Here is a 7,500-nt window from a genome sequence, read left to right as displayed (position 1 = left end):
ACAGGCGACCACGACACTCCCACGTCTCCGAAGCGGGACAAACGCCGCGCGCTTCAGTATACGTAGCCGACCCTCAGCCAGACGTGGCCCGGGAACGGAATCCATGGACCGCAATGTGCGTTCGAAACGTCGATGTTCATGTGTCCTGCAGTTCACATGTCGACGCGCAATTTGCTGCGTTCTTCATCGACCCACGAGCCGAGTGATCCACCGTCCTGGGTGATCTTTTCCTTTTCAGTCTCCCACTGTCTCTTTCAAGACAGTAGCATTTGCGGGACTGAGGCGTCTGACGGCCCCTGTTCCACTATTTTTTTTGTGTCCAACGGCCTCACAGCCGATGGGCGTCGTACGGCTCCACACCGGAGCGGACAGGCACTCGGGCGAACGTCATTCAAAACCGGCGCCAGGCGCCAGGTACCGCAGGCCAGCCGCTCCAGAGCTTCAGCGCTCGTACCACACAACAACAACACTTCCGCTAGTTTTGAGAGGCACGCGTGGTTCCGCACGCGGCGCACGGCCACTGCCGTACAGGTAGCGTGTTGCGCGACACGACACGCACATCGAAAGACATGCAGTCTAGTCGGTAATGATCCTTCCGCAGGTTCACCTACGGAAACCTTGTTACGACTTTTACTTCCTCTAAATGATCAAGTTTGGTCATCTTTCCGGTAGCATCGGCAACGACAGAGTCGATGCCGCGTACCAGTCCGAAGACCTCACTAAATCATTCAATCGGTAGTAGCGACGGGCGGTGTGTACAAAGGGCAGGGACGTAATCAACGCGAGCTTATGACTCGCGCTTACTGGGAATTCCTCGTTCATGGGGAACAATTGCAAGCCCCAATCCCTAGCACGAAGGAGGTTCAGCGGGTTACCCCGACCTTTCGGCCTAGGAAGACACGCTGATTCCTTCAGTGTAGCGCGCGTGCGGCCCAGAACATCTAAGGGCATCACAGACCTGTTATTGCTCAATCTCGTGCGGCTAGAAGCCGCCTGTCCCTCTAAGAAGAAAAGTAATCGCTGACAGCACGAAGGATGTCACGCGACTAGTTAGCAGGCTAGAGTCTCGTTCGTTATCGGAATTAACCAGACAAATCGCTCCACCAACTAAGAACGGCCATGCACCACCACCCACCGAATCAAGAAAGAGCTATCAATCTGTCAATCCTTCCGGTGTCCGGGCCTGGTGAGGTTTCCCGTGTTGAGTCAAATTAAGCCGCAGGCTCCACTCCTGGTGGTGCCCTTCCGTCAATTCCTTTAAGTTTCAGCTTTGCAACCATACTTCCCCCAGAACCCAAAAGCTTTGGTTTCCCGGAGGCTGCCCGCCGAGTCATCGGAGGAACTGCGGCGGATCGCTGGCTGGCATCGTTTATGGTTAGAACTAGGGCGGTATCTGATCGCCTTCGAACCTCTAACTTTCGTTCTTGATTAATGAAAACATACTTGGCAAATGCTTTCGCTTCTGTTCGTCTTGCGACGATCCAAGAATTTCACCTCTAACGTCGCAATACGAATGCCCCCGCCTGTCCCTATTAATCATTACCTCGGGTTCCGAAAACCAACAAAATAGAACCGAGGTCCTATTCCATTATTCCATGCACACAGTATTCAGGCGGGCTTGCCTGCTTTAAGCACTCTAATTTGTTCAAAGTAAACGTGCCGGCCCACCGAGACACTCAACAAAGAGCACCCTGGTAGGATTTAAACGGGGTCCGCCTCGGGACGCGAAAGCACCCCTTCGGCTCGCCCCACCGGCAGGACGTCCCACGATACATGCCAGTTAAACACCGACGGGCGGTGAACCAACAGCGTGGGACACAAATCCAACTACGAGCTTTTTAACCGCAACAACTTTAATATACGCTATTGGAGCTGGAATTACCGCGGCTGCTGGCACCAGACTTGCCCTCCAATAGATACTCGTTAAAGGATTTAAAGTGTACTCATTCCGATTACGGGGCCTCGGATGAGTCCCGTATCGTTATTTTTCGTCACTACCTCCCCGTGCCGGGAGTGGGTAATTTGCGCGCCTGCTGCCTTCCTTGGATGTGGTAGCCGTTTCTCAGGCTCCCTCTCCGGAATCGAACCCTGATTCCCCGTTACCCGTTACAACCATGGTAGGCGCAGAACCTACCATCGACAGTTGATAAGGCAGACATTTGAAAGATGCGTCGCCGGTACGAGGACCGTGCGATCAGCCCAAAGTTATTCAGAGTCACCAAGGCAAACGGACCAGACAAGCCAATCCGATTGGTTTTGATCTAATAAAAGCGTCCCTTCCATCTCTGGTCGGGACTCTGTTTGCATGTATTAGCTCTAGAATTACCACAGTTATCCAAGTAACGTGGGTACGATCTAAGGAACCACAACTGATTTAATGAGCCATTCGCGGTTTCACCTTAATGCGGCTTGTACTGAGACATGCATGGCTTAATCTTTGAGACAAGCATATGACTACTGGCAGGATCAACCAGGGAGCTGCGTCAACTAGAGCTGAGCAGCCGGCCGCCCGGGAGTGTGTCCCGGGGGCCCGCGCGAACACGCAAGCGTCCGCTCAATTATTCTGCAAACAGGAGGAGGCCGAGCTCCCCTGCACGATACACCTCGAAACCCTCTCAGGTCCCGGCGGCGCGCAGCGCCGTCCTAGGTACTTGGTCGGTTTCGAGAGAGGCGCAATCGCCCGGAGTTAGGCGAGTAGACGGTTTTAGTGCGAACACCCTTGCTCCCAACTGAGCTTGCCGCTGCCGACAGAGGCCCGGGAGCGTGCTGTCGTGGCATTGCCGGCGGGAGACAACACGCGCCACCTATGGTGACCGGCAGCTCCAACGCCAGCGCCACACAAGGGCAAAGCCCCACTTGGGTGCAGAAGCGAACTCTCCCAGCACAGCGCACGCGCCAACACGTCCGCACAACTGCGATACAAACCACCTGCGAGAACCGCTGGGGCGACCGAGCAGCAGACGGCGTCGCGGCGCCGAGTGCCAGGCGGCGGCGCATCCTCAACGCACACAGTCCTCAATCAGACCAGCACACTGCAGATGTCCACCGCGCTTCGCACCGGGCTCGGCTGAACCAACTTTGGCCGCCAGGCGCCGCGTGCAGGGTGCGCCGCAGCGTAGCTGCGCCGCCTGCCGGGCCCGTCGGCTGGCGCTCCTGCCACTCGGCGCCCCCCACCAGCCGCCTGTTGCGCGTGCGCCCACGCAGCGCGCGGCCAACACGCCGGGCGGCCCCCCTTCACCGGCCGGGAACAGTCCCACCAAGCCACCGCCGCGTATCGCTTCATACCCACATGGGCCTAGTCACGCGTGTGGATGTGGCGGGTACCGCTGAAACAACCGGTTAATAGCTGTACCGATCGTCGCCATCACAGATTCACCTCCAGCGTGAACAACCGCTCAACAACGGATTTCCAGTTCATTTGCGTATCTTGGGCAGTAAACGTAGATGTCCACCTACATTTGCGAATTCAACAATTCTTGCATGCCAGGATGTCATGTGTCACGACACGCTACATCAGACCACATACACACTGCGACATGTGCAGAAGAGAACACGTGGAAGGTGGCCCGCGCACGTATGCGATGTACCTTCCGCGATCCACTGTCAACCGGCATCTGCGGCATGTCCCAGATATGGAACGCGGTCCACCAGGGTAGCACTTTGTGTGAGGCAATACGACAAAGTCGGAATACACGCGTCACTACATCAGACGGCTCACGCTGACCTGACCTGACCTGACTCACCGCACCACCACCCCCAGCGACCCAGGGTGACATACAATGCGTTCGTACGTTCCTCCCACACGCCTCTACGGCGTACCACAGTGCAACCTAGCTGTTATTGGGAGACGAGACAAGTAGCATCAAGCACAACATATGGAAATTGAGATTCGACACCGTTGGGCACAGCCAGCGTACGGTCACACGTATCACACTACTTCACTCTGTACGTAACGACCGATGATCGGTACAGCGTGTGGGTTACGCGTACGACATCAGCGGACAATGGACACAGACCATACCACGACGTACACTGAGGGCGTCGACATCTGAATGCAACTGAACAGCTGCGAGGCTCATTTAACACTCAAACGCCAGACCGACCAGCTTGAGAGGACAGAGACACAAAGAGGGGGACAGAGGGGGACAGAGGGGGGGGAGGGGGGGGGGTCGGCGATATAGTCCTATTGCAGTACAATTGACAGTGGATAGCAGGAATATGTGGAAAGTAAGCAACACTCGCAAGACATCTACATGAGGATAACAACGACACCAGAGATTCCGAGCAGTGAACTATGTTAGGCAAAGGGACAACGTGGGTTAGGTTAAGGGACAACGTGGGTTAGGTTAAGGGACAACGTGGGTTAGGTTAAGGGACAACGTGGGTTAGGTTAAGGGACAACGTGGGTTAGGTTAAGGGACAACGTGGGTTAGGTTAAGGGACAACGTGGGTTAGGTTAAGGGACAACGTGGGTTAGGTTAAGGGACAACGTGGGTTAGGTTAAGGGACAACGTGGGTTAGGTTAAGGGACAACGTGGGTTAGGTTAAGGGACAACGTGGGTTAGGTTAAGGGACAACGTGGGTTAGGTTAAGGGACAACGTGGGTTAGGTTAAGGGACAACGTGGGTTAGGTTAAGGGACAACGTGGGTTAGGTTAAGGGACAACGTGGGTTAGGTTAAGGGACAACGTGGGTTAGGTTAAGGGACAACGTGGGTTAGGTTAAGGGACAACGTGGGTTAGGTTAAGGGACAACTTGAGTTAGGTTAAGGGACAACTTGAGTTAGGTTAAGGGACAACTTGAGTTAGGTTAAGGGACAACTTGAGTTAGGTTAAGGGACAAATTGAGTTAGGTTAAGGGACAAATTGAGTTAGGTTAAGGGACAAATTGAGTTAGGTTAAGGGACAAATTGAGTTAGGTTAAGGGACAACTTGAGTTAGGTTAAGGGACAAATTGAGTTAGGTTAAGGGACAACTTGAGTTAGGTTAAGGGACAACTTGAGTTAGGTTAAGGGACAACTTGAGTTAGGTTAAGGGACAACTTGAGTTAGGTTAAGGGACAACTTGAGTTAGGTTAAGGGACAACTTGAGTTAGGTTAAGGGACAACTTGAGTTAGGTTAAGGGACAAATTGAGTTAGGTTAAGGGACAAATTGAGTTAGGTTAAGGGACAAATTGAGTTAGGTTAAGGGACAAATTGAGTTAGGTTAAGGGACAAATTGAGTTAGGTTAAGGGACAAATTGAGTTAGGTTAAGGGACAACTTGAGTTAGGTTAAGGGACAACTTGAGTTAGGTTAAGGGACAACTTGAGTTAGGTTAAGGGACAACTTGAGTTAGGTTAAGGGACAACTTGAGTTAGGTTAAGGGACAACTTGAGTTAGGTTAAGGGACAAATTGAGTTAGGTTAAGGGACAAATTGAGTTAGGTTAAGGGACAAATTGAGTTAGGTTAAGGGACAAATTGAGTTAGGTTAAGGGACAAATTGAGTTAGGTTAAGGGACAACTTGAGTTAGGTTAAGGGACAAATTGAGTTAGGTTAAGGGACAACTTGAGTTAGGTTAAGGGACAACTTGAGTTAGGTTAAGGGACAACTTGAGTTAGGTTAAGGGACAACTTGAGTTAGGTTAAGGGACAACTTGAGTTAGGTTAAGGGACAACTTGAGTTAGGTTAAGGGACAACTTGAGTTAGGTTAAGGGACAAATTGAGTTAGGTTAAGGGACAAATTGAGTTAGGTTAAGGGACAAATTGAGTTAGGTTAAGGGACAAATTGAGTTAGGTTAAGGGACAACTTGAGTTAGGTTAAGGGACAACTTGAGTTAGGTTAAGGGACAACTTGAGTTAGGTTAAGGGACAAATTGAGTTAGGTTAAGGGACAAATTGAGTTAGGTTAAGGGACAAATTGAGTTAGGTTAAGGGACAACTTGAGTTAGGTTAAGGGACAAATTGAGTTAGGTTAAGGGACAAATTGAGTTAGGTTAAGCGATAATCTGGTACAGCCACAGTTAGGTTAAGCGATAATCTGGTACAGCCACAGTTAGGTTAAGCGATAATCTGGTACAGCCACAGTTAGGTTAAGCGATAATCTGGTACAGCCACAGTTAGGTTAAGCGATAATCTGGTACAGCCACAGTTAGGTTAAGCGATAATCTGGTACAGCCACAGTTAGGTTAAGCGATAAACTGGTACAGCCACAGTTAGGTTAAGCGATAAACTGGTACAGCCACAGTTAGGTTAAGCGATAAACTGGTACAGCCACAGTTAGGTTAAGCGATAAACTGGTACAGCCACAGTTAGGTTAAGCGATAAACTGGTACAGCCACAGTTAGGTTAAGCGATAAACTGGTACAGCCACAGTTAGGTTAAGCGATAAACTGGTACAGCCACAGTTAGGTTAAGCGATAAACTGGTACAGCCACAGTTAGGTTAAGCGATAAACTGGTACAGCCACAGTTAGGTTAAGCGATAAACTGGTACAGCCACAGTTAGGTTAAGCGATAAACTGGTACAGCCACAGTTAGGTTAAGCGATAAACTGGTACAGCCACAGTTAGGTTAAGCGATAAAGTTGGTTAAATTTGGTATTGTGTGGGAAGGGGGCAGAGAGAGAGGGGGGGGGGGGGGGTGGATAGTGGTGGCAGTACACGGATGCCTGAGTCACCGTCAGATACGTCACGTCGGTTCGATGCTTGTAGCAAGAGGCTGGCGGATGTGTGTCTCTCACTTCTGCAATTTTTCATGTGGTATAACACGAGGGCGGGGGATGATATTTGGTGCCCCTCTGTGTAGGATGTGTGTTGGTGGTGTTGATTTATCTGAGCAATGGTAGTTGTCGGAGGAGTGGGGTATTGTGCTTTTATAGGTGGACCTACTGCTCTGGTTATCATAGTGTCGACGGTGCAATGTGGCAGAGAGGATGCACTCGACATTGTCGCATTCCAGATGTTTACGTATTGTGTGTCTCCGTTGCAGGCCGAGAGTGGTGCATGTTCGAGTGTCTGGCTGACGTGCGATTCACGTTGTGTGCCCAGTCTTACAGCACGTATAGGGACATTCGCATAAATCATCTATATTTGGCCTTGCATCATTTACTAAGCAGTGCCGTGAGACGACCGAACTATTAGGAAAGTACTGATGTACCGCATAATGTTTACCTTCCACCACACGGCGAGTATCGACTGTGCCCAGCGTTGCCACCGCAGGCAGCGGTCACCGTCACCATTGTGCGGCGGAACGGAACATCTATATCCTCAGAGGAGCACTCTTTGCCGCCGGGCGTCACGTCTCGCGGCCTGCCGGCCAGCGCCCACGACGAACTTACTGCATGTATAGGGACAGCGGGAATTTGGCATACTTGATATAACTCTTCATGAGGCGCAAGATATAGGGGTGGATTGCAACTTACGACTGCGAGAAAAGTCCGCCGTTCATCCGCCGGAGTTGCGATTTCGGCGGGGCACGTACGGTCGCGGGTGGAGCACTTGGTGCGGCGTACGCACCCGGGT

General features: G+C 51.5%; 2 non-coding genes across 2 annotated transcripts; both read right to left on the bottom strand.

The window, feature by feature from the left end:
* Positions 1 to 67: 67 nt before the first annotated feature.
* Positions 68 to 222, bottom strand: LOC126329029 (5.8S ribosomal RNA). The gene has a single exon (XR_007562131.1). It is a non-coding gene; the product is annotated as a 5.8S ribosomal RNA (ribosomal RNA).
* A 362-nt stretch (positions 223 to 584) lies between these two features.
* Positions 585 to 2,477, bottom strand: LOC126329017 (small subunit ribosomal RNA). The gene has a single exon (XR_007562119.1). It is a non-coding gene; the product is annotated as a small subunit ribosomal RNA (ribosomal RNA).
* Positions 2,478 to 7,500: the final 5,023 nt, after the last annotated feature.

This window comes from Schistocerca gregaria, unplaced genomic scaffold (assembly GCF_023897955.1).
Source record: "Schistocerca gregaria isolate iqSchGreg1 unplaced genomic scaffold, iqSchGreg1.2 ptg001154l, whole genome shotgun sequence".
NCBI lineage: Eukaryota > Metazoa > Arthropoda > Insecta > Orthoptera > Acrididae > Schistocerca > Schistocerca gregaria.
The sequence above is the reverse complement of the archived record's forward strand: the minus strand, read 5'-3'. Positions and strand labels throughout refer to the sequence as shown.